The sequence below is a fragment of the Chlorocebus sabaeus genome, chromosome 13 (assembly GCF_047675955.1).
Source record: "Chlorocebus sabaeus isolate Y175 chromosome 13, mChlSab1.0.hap1, whole genome shotgun sequence".
Classification (NCBI taxonomy): domain Eukaryota; kingdom Metazoa; phylum Chordata; class Mammalia; order Primates; family Cercopithecidae; genus Chlorocebus; species Chlorocebus sabaeus.
In genome coordinates this window covers 85,773,302-85,790,309 of record NC_132916.1, presented here as the reverse complement: position 1 = coordinate 85,790,309, position 17,008 = coordinate 85,773,302, and the positions used below count along the sequence as shown (strand labels likewise).

Sequence of the window (17,008 nt, the reverse complement as noted above, 5' to 3'; positions counted from 1 at the left end):
CAAAACAGATGGAAGAGGACACATATACCAGTCCTGCTGGAACTGCAGGATGGCGAGAAAAGCCTGCAAGCTGGCTTGGAAATGAAGGCTGGGTGAGTTGAGTGAGCAAAACTGGTTCATCCTTAACCTGCTAAGTTAGAGTAAGAGAATTTTAGATGGTGGGGGTTGGGGGATGACTGTCTTTTAGATCAGCTTGGAAAAAACAAAAATCCTCTTCTACACTAAAGTAGGAAAGACCACAGAGAGAGTTAGCAGAGAAGGCATTTCAGGAAGTCAAATAGGGAAAAAAGAAGAACGTAAGATAAATAGGTAAAATTACAAAGCATCTAAGAAGCAACTCCAACAGGAGAAAAAAGGTGGGCAGGGTCAGAGTTCAGAGGACGTGAAGGGCAAAAGAGGCCCTGTGAAGTACAGGCCTCCCTCATGAGGAGTAAGGACAGTGCTGTCCTGCCACCTTAAGGTAGGGCCTGGCACTGCCCTGTTCCCAGTTTTGTGCCCTAAAGCGCCACCGGCAGGTTTTGACAATCTTTCCACCTCCTGACTCTTGGCGGGCAGAGCATACAGTCACAGACGAGATGTTAGAACACTTTATCTAGCATATGGAAGGAACAGAATGTCAAAGGGGTTTATTACTGTACCTGACCAGATAATTAGGTAATTAGCACTATTAACAGATTGGGCACATTTATACATGTGTTTGTATATCTCCGGGGAGGCGTAGTTTCAAAAACATAGTATCAGGTGTTTTTTTATCATAATGTTTGTGTGTGTGTGTTTTTCTGCAGAACATTTTATTTCTCAGAAAGGATGCCAGGCATGCTTCTTTTCTGCACCTGTACGGCCCTTTTTCACTTAGTCAAGCCGGACTGCAAAAAATGAAGAAGGAAATTTGTTTCTGGTCCCTCCAGATCTTATAACAAGCACTGCTGCGCTGGTTGGCTTCTTTGTTCATATGCCCAGGCCCCCACCTGGGTGGTGCACAATTCTAGGACTATGCTCTGGCTGAAAGACAGAAAAGACCAGGAGAGGGAGCACGAGAACACAAGATATTTCTTTATCTGGGTCGCAGGAAAAGTCACAGAAAGAGAGTGAGGCAAAGAGAAGCAAATGCCTCAAAAAATATATGTGGGATCTTAACGGTGTATTTTTTAGGTGCAATAAAAAGGGAATTTGGAACTCATTGTTTGTTCATCACATAGAATACAGAATATAATTTTAGCAAATTATATTTAATGCAGACTAAAAGGCCATTTTATTTATTAGTTCATCCTGAATGATATCATTACTTTATGAACTGCCAAATCTGTCAGCAATTATTAACACTCCACAGCTAGCTGCCTTCCCCTAGGTGTTTCAGTTCACCTTTGCCACACAGTAACATGGGAGCAAATGCGTCAGACAAGCATGCAGCCCCAGGCACAGACCAGTGGGTTTCAGTGACACTACAGCACTTAGCTGGATTAAGTTTATAGGCTGACAACAAGACAATGACACCAGGCATTTTCCTCCACAGGAATTCACAATATGGGATGTCACTGGTGGGCACCATTACAATGTAAGATACAAATCACCTTATTCCTTTAACGAATGCATACTGACCACTTTGCATGGTTCTATCTTGTCTTAGGTGCTGGGGGCATAAAACAATGAATATGAAGGAAAGGGTACTTGGTCTGAGAGGTTCTAGGCTGATGGGACAGAGACAAGTCAACAGGTAATCATAACACAGCCATAAGAACTGTCAGTACAGTTCTTACTTACAGGGTGTATAAGTCCGTTTTCATGCTGCTGATAAAGACATCCCGGAGACTGGGCAATTCATAAAGAAAAAGAGGTTTAATGGACTCACAGTTCCACATGGCTGGGGAGGCCTTACAATCGTGGCAGAAGATGAAGGAAGAATAAAGGGACATCTTACATGGCCGCTGGCAAAGACAGAATGAGAGCCAAGCGAACAGGGAAACCCCTTATAAAACCATCAGATCTCATGAGACTTATTCACTACCAGGAGAACAGTATGGGGGAAACCACCCCCGTGATTCAGTTATCTCCCGCCGGGTCCCTCCCACAACACATGGGAATTATGGGAGCTATAATTTAAGATGAGATGTGAGTGGGGACACAGCCAAACCATGTCACGGGGGAACTACAGCTGCTGGCGGAAGGGCATCTAACTGAGGAGGTGACGTATGAGCTGCAGCCTGAGGGAGGATTAGCTAGGTTTTGGGTGGGAGCTGGTGTTCCAGGTGGAAGAAATGAAATGTGCAAAGACCTAAGAGAGAAAATAGCATGCAGTGTGGTGTGGCAGGAGCAGCAGCTGGGGCAAAGGCACAGGTGAAACTGGAGAAGGGAGCAGGGAGACGGACTGGGAAGGTCCTTCCGTGTTGGCCACCAAGTCTGGCCCAGGGGCCTCACCGGAGTCTATCAGGCATGAAATTATGAGGGAGACTCCTCTGGCTGCATTTGGGGAACAAGCCAGATGGGCGGCAAGCCAGTCACAGAAGCCCAGGCAAGTGCCACTGTGGCCGGGATACAGGCAGTGGTGTTGGGAAGGGAGATGTAGACAGATGAGAGAGGCCATTAGGAGGAAGAGTTAGTGAAGTCTGAGAGTATAGGCCAATTCAAGACTGAGAACGACTAAAAAAAGCATCGTGTTGCTTCTAACTAATTAACCAAAGCCACAATCTGGATACCCCATTGACAAAAACAAGGTACCTTTGGAAGCCATTTGGGACACCTTACAGTGTGTAATAGGAATTATGTACAGGTTCCCAGGCAGACACAAGGCAGTTTAGGTTTCAGAGTCATAAACGATGAAGGAGGATAAGGCTCAGAATTCTGTAGCCTGGGGCTTTCTTTAAATGGACACCTTTGATGTCGGTCTGTTGTTTCAGTTACTGCCTAATGTAGGATTTTTAAAAACAGCACACTTTCCCAATAAGTCATTCTGGTCTGGCAATGAGAAAGAGGTGAAAGTTCTTACGGGATGTGAAGGGTCTTTTAAAAAAACAACGATGGGCGGGGTGCAGTGGTTCACGCCTGTAATCCCAGCACTTTGGGAGGGTGAGGTGGGCGGATCATGAGGTCAGGAGTTCAAGACCAGCCTGGCCAACATGGTGAAACCCCGTCTCTAATAAAAATACAAAAAAAAAAAAAAAAAAAAAAAAAATTAGCTGGGCATTGTGGCGGGCACCTGTAACCCCAGCTACTCGGGAGTCTGAGGCAGAAGAATCGCTTGAAACCGGAAGGCAGAGGTTGCAGTGAGCTGAGACAACACCACTGCACTCCAGCCTGGGCAACAAGAGCGAAACTCCATCTCAAAACAACAACAACAAAACAAAGATGGCTGGGCATGTTGGCTTGGGCCTGTAATTCCAACTACTCAGCAGGCTGAGGCAGGGAGATTGTCTGAGCCCAGGAGTTCAGGACCAGCCTGGGTAACACTGTGAGACTCCATCTCTAAAGAATGAAAATAAAAAAATAAGAAAATATCAAAAATAAAGGTGATTGGAAAAATAGATGATTTAGTACAATGTGAAATGATGCTACATATAGCCATGGTCAGAAACGGGGAAAAGGCAGGGGAAAGGTGACCTTCCTCCCAGGACCTGTGTGTTGATTTTCATAATTGTAGAGCAACCTACCAGTTCTATGACCAGGGTCTCTACTTGGACCTTTAGAAGCTTCTTCCATCATCACTTGAGTGGACTTCAAACTTCAAAGTGGACTTTGTGATTCTGACCCTCCTGCCTCCCTCTTTTAAGGACCCTTGTAATCATTCAGGATACTCCCCCATCTCAAGATCCTTAAGTTAATCACACCCACAAAGTCCCTTTTGCTAAGTCACGTGACACACTCACAGGTTTTTGGGGATAAGGACATGGGTATCTTTGGGGGCCAGTATCCCGCCTGCTATACTGGATCATAAAATCTGCCTAGCTGGCTTCCTAGAGGAGTCTTACTCTCTCGGTGTCTCAAAATAGAGGAGGACCCTGACAAAGGTAGGTTCTTATGTAAGTTAAAGTGACCCAGGCATTAATGTCTTTATGTGGTCAACTGACATAAATTAGGAGAGCCATTAATGGATAAAGTGAAAGAAAAACGATGAAAATTTATTTCAGATTTCAGATACTCTATCACTTTACAATGCAATTTTTTTCCAGTATCCTTTCTATTTCTTGTGTAAAGGCAAATTTCTAGTACTGGGTTCATGGTGACTTCTGTGTGGTACAGAGAAACTTCAACTAGAGCTAGAGATACTCACTGAGTCTCCAAACCTACCGCTGACTGGTTTGTGACCCTGGACCTCAGTTTCCCACCTGTTAAAAACACAGACATTTGCATCTTTAGTGAGTCTTACTCTTGTCATTGAAGCAAGGAGTTGAGAACTTGGGCTGTGGAGTCAGCCTGCCTGGCCTTAAGTCCTGGCCCCTCTGCTTAGGAGCTGACCTTTTGGCAAGCTAATTAACCTCTCCTGCTCCAGTTTCCTCACCTGCCATATGGACATAATAATGGTAGCAATCCCACAGCGTCAATGAGTTAAACATGTAAAGTGCACAGGGCAGTGCCTGGCATACCCTGGAATGCTCAGCAAAGGTTATTTTAAAAAATCATCATCATCATCACTGTATTAGACACAAGGGATACGCAAAAGATAAAACACAGTCCTTTTCTTAGTGCTGGGTCAGATAATCTTTTAAGACTAAGGTTTTATGATTCCCCGTATATCACGGGAGTAAAAACTCCCTGGTGTCCTCACGTTCCATGCATCATGCTGTGTTAGCAAGATCTTTTAACATTTCTCCTTGCTGCCAATTAAAGGGCACCAAGTCAAAGTTGACATGAAAAAATTACTGTCCCATTAGCACCTTCTGGCCTCACTAATAAATCCTAACTTAAGGCCGGGCTCGGTGGCTCAAGCCTGTAATCCCAGCACTTTGGGAGGCCGAGACGGGCGGATCACGAGGTCAAGAGATCGAGACCATCCTGGATAATACGGTGAAACCCCGTCTCTACTAAAAAATAAAAAAAAAAAAAAACCTAGCCGGGCAAGGTGGCGGGCGCCTGTAGTCCCAGCTACTTGGGAGGCTGAGGCTGGAGAATGGCGTAAGCCCGGGAGGCGGAGCTTGCAGTGAGCTGAGATCCGGCCACTGCACTCCAGCCTGGGCTACAGAGCGAGACTCCGTCTCAAAAAAAAAAAAAAAAAAAAAAAAAAAAAAAATCCTAACTTAATTAGGCATATGTCCTCTTTTTCGTGGGACAAGGGATAACCAAAACTAGAGGTATATGGGCTCCAGCTTGTTGACAACCATCCCTTAAAAGAGCTCAATGCATAATTGCATGCCCATAAATACAAATGCTATAATTTTCTTGGATCAAAGATCATTTTCAAAAAGTAGACACATACGTATCTGCATGGTAGCTTTTAAGGCAAGTTCTACAAGGTCTAACAAGTCAGTTTTGAGGGCAGGCCTTCCAATAGCTGCCCTCCACTTGAAATCTGAAGTGTAGAAAGTGGAGTGGATGTATGTTTTACTGAAAGAGTCAGCAACAGAAAATAGAGTACACTCACAGCTGTAGCGAGCCAGGATGAATTTATACAGTGAATTTTAAATCAGACTCAAAACTGGCTTGTACTATCCATTGAAAAAAATCCCATTGATTTTGGGCTTCATGATGATGTTTTCTGGGAGAGGCAGACCTTAGACTGAGAGCCAAGCAAAGCCTCAGATGCAGATTTTTTCTTCTATTTTCCAAAGAATTTGAAGAGGCAGAAATTGCTAATGGATACAGGAATAAAAATGAATATTATATTTCTACTTGCTAGCAACTATCTTGGTATGGAACTTGACTGATTTTGTTCTGTTCTAGTGGCTGAATCCTTTCACCTTATTAACTTTTTAAGATAGACTTTAACAATTTCATTTTTTTCTTTGTCTTTTTCCCTTTTCTCTCTTCTATTCAAACACTTTTGCAAAACGCAGTGCTTCCATTAAAAAAACAAAAAAACAACTTTGTAAGTCCCTCAGCTTTCTTTTGTTTCTCAGACTCTCACATCTTTGCGATTTTGCTCAAATTACCTTCATATTCACTTGGCACACAGTAGGTACTCAATAAAGTTGGTTTCTTCCTTCTTCCCCTGCCTGGCCTCTGTCTGGTAATGTACTTCTTCCTTTATTTTTTGGTTTACAAACTACTTGTTAAATAATTGGCTCCAAGAGCCTCCTTCAGAGTTTACATCATTTCTTGGGAAGCTTAGCCCAAACAGAGATAACTCTCTTAAGGTATCCTGGAAATAAAAAGGTTGCAGAGAAAAACAAAGTCCTGCTTATCAAAATGAAGTGCTTTTGTTCTCATTTTGGATCTGGTGGCAGAAGGGAAATATCATCTTTCAGAGGTCCCAATAAAATATTTGACAAGATATGTGAAATGTTTTTCTTCATTTGGACTGCTTTTTTCATAACACAGTTTATGTGTTTCAGGAGAAAAACAAGGTCAATTCAATTGATCAAACACTGTGTCAGCAATAGACACATACATATAAATGCTCACATTCTCTCACAGTTATAACAACATGGAATCTAATTTAGAACCACAAGAGCTAGGAAATTAAGAGTTAATACTTAAACCCACACTGAATTCATCTTGTCATGCCTGAGTGTCACTTCTCCTATAGCAAGCAAGATCGCCCACTGTTCTGAGGCCACTAGACAGAGAATAAAATCAGCTATAACATTACTGTGTCACAAGGAGGGAATTAGGGATGAGCCTGGAGAACCGGCTTGAGTGCTCTTTGTATGCGAGAGCGTGAAGCAGGATGGGAGAGAAAGAAAGGAAGACAAAAATAAAGAGTAAAAAAAGCAGGCACATTAGCTGCAGGCAAGCTCCTGCTTGCCTTCTATCCTATTATTACCACCTCACTACTGCCTTAGGGGGCATCTGTAAGGCAGGGGTAAGCTGCTGCTCTCATTACAGCAGGCTACTAGCAGCCTAAACTCCCAAACAAACTTGAAAGATATATGAATCACAATGATCACAGCTGACAATATGCTGTGGTCTTATACTTGCTCCTGCAATTGCGTGTGTGGGCAGGAAAAGGGGGTCTTCTCTTCTACTCAACTCAAGTGTCCCTTGCCTTGCTTATTTTAGAAATGGTTTGAACGACTGTCCTTCAACAGCATTATGGGTCATGTACCCACTAAAACGGAACAACCACACTTTATGTCTCTATCCTGAATTACTGTTTTAATTTTTAACCTAACCTAGCAGGAAATCATGGGTTTAGCCCTGGTTTGATCATATAAAATCTCTGTTACCAAAGAGAAAAACTCATGGTACTATCCCAAAGGCAGTAACAGATTTTAGGAGCGAATTGTCCAGATACCTCGTTGGCTCTGGTGCAGGTAAAAAAATCACACATAAAATAGCAAAAAGCAAATGTATTAACTTGCTTGAGCTTTTTGCCTCCCTTATCTACTACTTCACCAGAAAAAGGTCTGCTCGCTATTTACAAATTCATTTTTCTTCAAAGCTTCTTCATCATATTACTAGGTCCTGCCGATAAGTCATACTCTCAATTTGTCATTTGCCTGTAAACTTTTAATGTTAATACTTTTTCATTTTTGCAATTTGGCAAATTTTATCATGCAGTGAGAAATTATTATCTAGATGCTAACTGCTAAGATATACAATTAACTTTCTCCTTATCCTACTGAAAGTACACGTCTCGAGAACAATAATACAAAATAAGAGCCCTTCTTGGATTTATTTGGAAAATGAATACATATATTCATTATTGGGACTTTTCAAATTTATGAAAAAATATATATTTGAACCTAAAACCATGTACAGAAGGTTAGCTATTATCTTAATCCTAAATTCTGCTATTATATTTGTATCATAGATGTACTGTGCTGATAGAAAAGTCTGAGCAATTGGATTTGCCACCTTGGATTAATAACTACCCATTTCAAATCATTAATGATGCTGGTTCCAGTTCAGTGATTGAACTGGGTAAAAAAACATTTCATCTTATTATTTCCTTATGAAAGAGCTATTGGCTTTGCAGTGCATTTCTTTCTGAAGAAAAATCCTTTTGAAAGGGAGAATACTAAAAACGGTGTAAGAACCACTGGAGAAGAATAGAAATTCATTTTAAAGCAGTGTACCATGTACAAGCGCTGTCTTACAAATAGGATTATTTAATTTAAACCTTAGATCTGTCAAGCTCTATTACTTCAAATGGAGCCTGTCGCTTCTTGAGTTCATTATATATCGAGATTATATTACAATTTATGTTAGGTTAAGTCATTGCTGAGATACAAGGCGGTTGAAAAAAATTACACAGCAGTGTCAGTAAATAGAGCAAAGTCACTGCAGTGTTCAGAAAGGCAAAAAGTCTTCTTGCTAAATGAGGATCCAAGCTGTCCTGTACCAAGACTGTTACTAATAAATAAAAGGCCTCTGGGAAAAGTGCTGAGCGTACGCTGGATCTATTTTCAGCTTGCATCAGCAGCTGCTGCCCCTGGGATCACATCTTTACGCATACTCTACACCATATGTAATCACTCCAGTGCTGCAACCAGTAAGATAATGAAAGAGCATGGCATAAATCTATACTTGAGTGGAATGCTAAATGAGAAAAATAATACAAAAAGGGGGGAAATAAACCACATTTTCAAGTCATTAGGAAGAAAGACTTTGACATATGAAGTGCTGCAACCATTAATAGTACTTATCATATAGAGTGGAGACAAAGAGACAAATTAATCAAACTGACAGAACTGGGACATTTTATGCTAATACAGGCTCCTGGGTTTTAGTCTGTATTCCTCTGCGTCTGGAAAACTGATACCATTACAGGGCAGGAAATTGCATGAATAACATGCAACAGATCATAAAAATTCACACACCAACTGCAGAAACACTGCCAAAAGCTCTGTAAAAACAAGGATGGAGACCTCAACAGAGAAACTACCAGCAAGTAATGAATGCAAATAAGTCCAGGAATATCTCCCATTCATGCATTGTAATTAACTATAGGCTTCTCGCTCATAATTATAGTGGTAAAACTGAAGCCTAGAGAGCGAACTCTGCAGTTAGCCAGAGAAGGCTGCTCAGGCTCTGATTCAAGGCTGTTTGCCATCAGCGGGGGTAAGTGCCACTCTGACCTAAATTTTTTGACTGAGTTGCATTGGCTTTAAAAAAAAAAAAAAAGCAAAATAAACAGCAGAACATTAGCTGAAGACTTTAAAGTGGAGAAGGGAGAGAAATAAATTGATAATGCAAAGAAAAGTTGAGCAAAATTTCCTAGGTATGTTTGTGTGGGTGGTACAAATAAAGAGAATCTGAGATTGAAAACAGTTTTATAAAATGCATGCTGTCCCTGACTTATAAACATCCCCTACTTTCTGAATAAGCTGTATGTACTTAAATCCGAACGGCAGGCAAGTTCTCATGAAAGCTCGTGGGAGCAACTACCCTTTGTTCTCCAAGAGTGAACTCCGAGGGGGTTGGTGGAGAGAGAGCCACTAGCTCATTTATACCAATCTATACAGATAAATTACTGCTGCCTTGTGATCTCTGCCTTTCCCTGAAGAAAGTGTATGTTTCCTTGATACTGGAAGAAGATGGGTTCCTCAGCTGGAACACCAAAGAGATTTTTCCATAAAAAATAACTGTACGGACAGAAGTGTGGCTGAAAAAAAAGGATCAGAATTTCTTTCTCCAATGATACCATGTTTGCTGGCATTCAAGGCTTCAGGGCTCAGTGATCTGGTTTCAATCCTTCCTCTCATTCTCACCTAATACAAACCACATATTCCCAGCTTCTAGAACTTTGCTAAATGATATCTTTCATTTATTTGGCAAATGTTCACCAAATGGCTATTGTGTTGGCCTGGATATACAGGGTAGATTTGTACACTGAAAACACCCCCCTCCAATTTTTGCACAAAGATCTAACTGTCCAAATGAGAAGACAGATAAGCAATAATTCAATGACAATACAATGTAATAGCTGCTATGATAAATATGAAGAAGGTGCTACAGACATATAGCAGAGGGACACTAAACCCCAAATGGCCATTTCCCATCTACCGAAATTCTACCCACATCTCTCTCCATGACATATTCCCTCATCTTCTCATTAGAATTACATGTTCCTGCTCTGTACCTTCATAGCCCTTCACTTATACCTAGACCATAGAATTAATTTCTGTCGCTCATTGATGATAAATATCTGTTCACTGAACAAACTGAAACAAAAAAGAAATGCTATACAGATATGAGTTTGGGAGCTGATTGAGGAAACTAACCATTACTCATAACCTGTTTCTAGGAAAAAATACATTCTGAGTTCAAACTAATTTATTTACAAACTTTTGAAATGTAATTTATCCAAACGGTGTAATCTTCCTCCCTTAGACATTGGGCTACCGAAAATACAACCTGCATTTGCACGAACCAAATCCATGAGATAATGGAAATGTTTCAAGTAGTGCAAACATGAACTGAAGATTCTTCTTACAGTCATGTAACTTGTGTTTTAAAAATACCTGTTTTAGAGGCCAGGTGCAGCGGCTCACGCCTGTAATCTCAGCACTTCGGGAGGCTGAGGTGGGCGGTTTACCTGAGGTCAGGATTCAAGACCAACCTGGCCAACATAGTGAAACCCTGTCTCTACAAAAATACAGTAATTAGCTGGGCGTGGTGGCACCTGCCTGTAATCCCAGCTACTCGGGAGGCTGAGGCAGGAGAATTGCTTGAACCCAGGAGGCGGAGGCTGCAGTGAGCCGAGATTGCACCACTGCACTGTAGCCTGGTGACAGAGCGACACTCTTGTCTCAAAAAAAAAAAAAAATCTGTTTTAGCGGATGATCCTCATCTCACATCAGCCTTGGTAAAATGAAAACTGAAAAGCACACCTGGACACACACATGAGCATGGGGCTCTGTTTGGCCATGTGCAGCTCTGTACAGAAAAGTGCGTTATAGTAAATGCCCTAGGTTAATCTATTGTTATGATTATTGCCATTATGATGACAATCATCAAGTGGGGCGGCCCACAGCGGCTGGTCCAGGGAAACAGCTAGACCACAAGGGCTAACGTCATGACCTGGTACAGTGGCTCAGCGGCCACCCTCTAGAGGGAGGAGAAGGGCCAGGTGTGGTTTTTCTTCACTGCTTTTTGGCCCTGAGGACATTCACCTGAGAAGACTTTCGGGTCTATTAAAAACCTAACAGTGCATCTGCAGAACCCTGCTGGCCTCCGCTGAAGCTGTTGAGTCTTTTCTGAAGTCCACACACTTTTTATTTCTTAATATCACAGGATTCTGAAGTGTATTGGTTTCATTCTGTTTATCTTGTGTAGTTTTAGCATATTTACCATTTTAACCTTTTGTTCTCCTCACAATCAGGTGTCATACTATGACTGTGTATGGTGTTTTCAGTTTGTTTATTTATGTATTTATTTACCAGTGAATGGGGTTAGAATGTTCTTCTTCCTTGTGTATTAACCACAAAGAGATGTTTGAATTAAAGTTTAAAGATGACAAATGGTCTAAATTCTGATTAGGCTTAATTAGATGTTGATGTTTGGGGAAGAAAAAAAAACATAACCCAAATGCAAGATAGACAATAACTGTTTTAGCTTAAATATGATAAAAACTAATAGGGTTCATTGTGATTCCCGTTTTTTTTTTTTTTTTTTTTTTCCTGAGACACAGTCTCACTCTGTCGCCCAGGCTGGAGTGCAATGGTGTGATCTCGGCTCACTGCAAGCTCCGCCTCCCAGGTTCATGTCATTCTCCTGCCTCAGTCTCCTGAGTAGCCGGGACTACAGGTGCCCACCTCCACGCCTGGCTAATTTTTGTTTTTTCATTTTTAGTAGAGACGGGGGTTTCACCGTGTTAGCCAGGATGGTCTCGATCTCCTGACCTCGTGATCCACCCGCCTCGGCCTCCCAAAGTGCTAGGATTACAGGCATGAGCCATCACGCCCAGCTGATCCCTGTTTTAAACAGAGTTAAAGGGAGAACACACTCTCAGTGAAAGAAAGTATTGGGGAATATAATGGCAAAAACTGCAAATTGATATTCGTGTTCCTCGAATTGACAAGCATCTATTTGTCTACAGTTTATGGCTCCTTATTTAAGTATATTAAAACTGAGAAAAAAATAAAAAGATCAGAAAAGAGGTCAAAGTTAAGAGAGTCTCGGAGAAATGGAATTATTAGCGGGAAAATAACTCTAGTGGTAACATTATTTTCAAGCAGATTCTCTTTTAAAATCCTGGGTCTGGGGAACAGCATGAGAAGCCGACACACAGGCAAAGCTTTGAGCCTCTCTCGTAAGTAGTTACCTAGAGGACGCATGTGATTTAATACACCTAAATCAATGCAATATATTATTTGACAGAGTTATACAGAGCTCCTGATAACCAACTCTGTGCTATAATTAGAGAGACTGAAGAAAGGGATATGGGGGTAGGGCAGGAGGCGAAGTGATGGGTCTGTGAGATGCAGGTTGCTGGAGATTTCTTTTTTCTTTTTTTTTTTTTTTGAGACAAGGTCTTATTCTGTCGCCTAGGTTGGAGTGCAGTGGGGAGACCATTGCTCACTGCAGCCTTGACCTCCTGGGTTCAAGCAATCCTCCCACCTCAGCCTCCCAAAGTGTTGGGATTACAGGTGTGAGCCACTGTGCCTGGCCGAAAAGGTATTTCTAAGGAAAGGTGACAAGTGCTGCAGGAGAAGTTGTAAGTTCAGGGAGGTCAGCTCATAGAGAAAAGAGTGTAAAACAGTGGGCCTGAGGCAGGTGGTAAAATATAGAGCAGGGAAGATGAGAGAAAAGAGTGAAGAGGCTACAGTGGCAAGTGGGAGGTGGTCTTGGGCATGTTGGGGTGGGGTAAGAGGTCACCACTGCATCTAAAAGGGCAGAGATGGGATGGAAAGACACAAAGAACATCCTGGCAGCACACATACTGAATCATAACAAGCTACTAGAAAAAGGCTGTGGCATCAGCTTTCCCAGAGGGGTTTTTTTTTTTTTTTTTGAATATTAAATGAGATAAAAGTCTGTTTTGGATTGTTTAGTTTCTGTTTTGGATGCAGATAGAATTTGATAAGTTGGTTTTCTTTTTCTGAAAGGCACTGTGCTTTTCAGGAGTATGTTCGGATATCACTCCGGCTTGTGTGTACTATGATAAATATCTGAATAGTACTTTATGGATTATAAAACATGATTTTTCTATTATTTGTTCCTCCCAACAACTCAGTAAATGAGGTATTATGATTCTTATTCTCATTTTCTAGGCAACTGTGGTTTGGAGAGTATAAGCAACTTAATCAAGGTCACAGAGTCATGGGGAGCAGGGCCAGGTCTTGGGTTCTGAGCCCCTCATTCCAAATCCCGCACAATCTCTCCCATATCTCTTCAGCCATTCTAACAAAGTGGCTCTAACGCGTTTTCTTTTCCCCATTCCTGCAGAGTATGCTTTTCCAGTTTGATGATTACTCTTAACATGTTTCAAAAAAAGTATGGGCATTGGAAGAGCCAGAAACAGACCAAGAAGGCAGGGACCACAGGACGCACCCTGGCCTTGGCCTTTCCCATCACCTAGTCAGCTTTCATTGGTTCCCTTTGCCTTGATTTGATCCCACCTGTAGGTGCTGAGAGCTTCAGTTTACACATCTGGGAATATCCTAAATGTGTATAGGAAATCCCCATCCTCCGCCTCCTTCTTTAAGCTGGTGCCAAAATTCTCCTGAAAGGAGTATATGGATTTGAATAGGACATCATCCTTGCTTCTGTTTTACAGTGTTTCTTTGTATTTATTCATTCCATCATATTTACTGAGTACCTACTATGTGCTCGGCTCTGTGAAAAGGAAGGCATGACACTTGGAACTTGTACTCCAGTCTTGCACTGTCCAATATGGTTGTCACATGTGTCTCTTTAATTAAAATTAAGTAAAACAGCCAGGCGTGGTGGCTCACCTCAGGCAGATCACCTGAGGTCAGGAGTTCGACACCAGCCTGGCCAATGTGGTGAAACCCCTTCTCTACTAAAAATACAAAAATTAGCCAGGTGTGGTGGCGGGCATCTGTAATCCCAGCTATTTGGAAGGCTGAGGCAGGAGAATCACTTGAACCCAGGAGGCAGAGGTTGCAGTGAGCCGAGATCATGCTATTGCACTCCAGCCTGGGTGACAAGAGCGAAACTCTGTCCAAATAAAATAAATAAAATAAAATAAAAAAATAAAATATAAAATAAAATAAAAAATAAAAAATAAAATAAAAAAGTCAGTTCCTTAGTCACATATGTGACTAGGCTACTATATTGACCGGTGTAGAAGAACATTTCCATCATCACAGAAAAGGCTAGTTGGTGGTATTGAAACATGTAAGAGTAATCAAAATGGAAAACATATTCTAGCAGGAGTGGGGAAAAGAAAATGTGTTAGAGCCACTTTGTTAAAATGGTTATAGAGATATGGGGGACAACAAATATGCTTATTTCATGGCCTTATTACTCCTTGCTTAGTCCATTGCAACAACCTGGCTGTTGTCTCTTTCTTCCCCAATCCTTCCTTTGTATAGATGCCTGATTGACCTTGCTGACGACAGTCACTTTATCTCTTTGCTTCCTGCAGAATAAAACCCAAGCCCTTCAGCATGGCATTCAAGGCTTTTTAAAATCAGGCTCAACGGACCTGTCCACATCCTCTCCATAAACTATATTTTAGTAACGGAAAGCGGTGTTATTAATATCAAGCCCACTGCCCTCCACATTCATTCTGTATAAGAATACCTAAATTACAAGGATGTCCACAAAAGTCAAACAAACAAGCCTTTTAAATAACTTCATTGAACTGAAACACAAGAAAAAAGGAGGGAAGAAAGATATGGTCACAAAGAAATGAGAGGATTATTGTAAATTATCTAAATTAGTCCTAAACAAGTAATGCCGCACAAAGCACTAGTAACCTGGAATGTCATTCTCTATCCTCACTATAAAGAGGGCTACAGAAATAGGTGAGGAGGCTGGACAGATGCTTAGGGAACCCAAGCAGAAGAGCTAGGATATTTTGGAAAAAGTAAATCAGATAACCAAGAATAGTTGAGTGAAAGAAGCACAAACAAGAAGCGTGTTCATCTACATATACTGAACCCTAAAAGCCTGTTCCTATATTCTATATACAATTTAGGATAACAGGTGCTCCTGACAAGATGCCATTGTGGTTTTCTTCGCATAGAGATTGTGCGAAACAGACAGGGCTGAAAAACTACTGAATTATGGTTTGTTTCCCAAACTACGGGTACTTAGGACCCACTGTTACAACTGTAATGTTTTCTCTAATTCACTTTCTTCTTTAAATATAGTTTAAAAAGAAACTTGTCCCAAGCAATATCTGCAAAATCTCAAGTTTAACACAGGAATCATACTTTCTGCAGTACATATTAACAACAATTATTTTGAAAAAATTCTCCATGTACCACCTGAAGTCATTTCACTTCTAGGTTATGCTGTACATATTCCTATTCCAGGAAATACTGGGATTAAGAACCCAAACAATTATCCTGGCTGAGTCCTGAGGCAGGAGACATTTGGCCATGGCCTTTCCTGTTTTCCAGGGATAGGACTGTGAGCTACTTCCGTGTAGTGGGCGGTGGGTGCTTGGAGGAGTGAAGTAGTAACAGGTAGCAAAGTGTTGGAGACACGAAGCGTTAATCATCAGTCAACAACAGCAGTGGCAGCATTGCTATCTTTCCTGGGGCTAGTGAGAATTAACGGATTAACGTTTAGGAGAGCACAGAAGTTTCCAAACATCTACTGTGGTTCTCAATCCTTTGCAGGGAAGTAAACAACTGAGGTGGCCACCTGGGATTCTCATCTGCTGGAGAGGCTGGTGGGAGTCTGGGTTTTGTGGGTGGCCTCAGGGGGCCCTGGCGGCAGCTTCCAGCCTCTGTGGTGACAGGCCATCTCCTGTCTAGTTCACAACTCCAGATGCTGCAGGGAGGTGGCAGCAGTCCAGTGGGGGCGGGACGCTAAGATTCTCACATTAACAATGCACAGACGTCCATCCGTCCAGCACTCCTGGGTCACGTCCCTGAGAGTGACACAGGGCTGCCCCTGGGACAGACACATGAGATCATCTGAACTGGTGAGCCTCCAGAGGGCCTCAGCTGGGCAGGGGCTCTGCAGCTTTTGTCAGAGGCTGTTTCCCTGCAAAATGGGGGAAAAACTGGAATACTCAAACGAAGGGGATTTCTGTAACTCTTCTGCCATTTTTCTCTCCCCTTCCCTGTGTAGCTGAGCTCTTAGAAAACTGGTGTTAAAGCAGTTCAGCAAGAAGCAAGGCAATTGAAAGCCCCTTCCAACAGCTGTTAATGGTTGTCGATGAGCAGGCAGACACCAGGGCTAGAAGGAAGGGAGCCAAAAATAACTCCACAGTGGTATTTTTCAGGACTCAATCATTTCTGATGCTGGAAAGAAGGAGCTTGAGAAACCAAAGTACAGCTGTGGGAAGACAGTGTGGGGCTGGAGGGACGCGGGTGTGGGCTGCTGCCCACGTGCTCCCTGGTCCTGTTACAGCCAGACTTGTAAGGCTTTCTTAAGCCTTGCATCTGAGAAAGGCAGAGACCAGAGAATGGAAAGACAAAGCTGGGGAGACTGATGTTGGCGGCGGCGAACTGAACTCAGCCCCCTGCCTGCAGAGGGGATGGGCTGTTAGTGCCTGGGCCATGGATTGGGGAGCTCTGTGAGGACGGCTTTTTTTGGTGTGTGTGTTAAAGTCTGCGTTTTTTTTTTTTTTTTTTCCCCTGTGGGGTTTACAAGCTCATTCAATTGTCCAGAATCCTTGTGGGCATATTTCTCCTAGGGACGCTGGCCCTGGATCACCGGCCTTGCCTGAAAAAGGCTGCCTCCTACTGCGTATTTGTTCAACTTGCTTTCTTTCTAATAGAGGTTTGCAGCACCGTGGGCTTCAGGGATTCAAAGTTTTTGTTTTTTC

The 17,008-nt window shown here is 42.2% G+C and overlaps 1 protein-coding gene and 1 long non-coding RNA gene across 10 annotated transcripts in view; one reads left to right on the top strand and one right to left on the bottom strand.

The window, feature by feature from the left end:
• Window positions 1–17,008, bottom strand: part of BACH2 (BTB domain and CNC homolog 2) — a 367,860-nt gene that overhangs the window by 42,671 nt on the left and 308,181 nt on the right. The window lies entirely within an intron of this gene.
• Window positions 5,213–17,008, top strand: part of LOC140713181 (uncharacterized) — a 28,784-nt gene continuing 16,988 nt past the window's right edge. Inside the window, exon 1 of the long non-coding RNA XR_012095072.1 lies at window positions 5,213–9,153. This is a non-coding gene — a long non-coding RNA (uncharacterized lncRNA). The remainder of the gene's footprint in view (window positions 9,154–17,008) is intronic.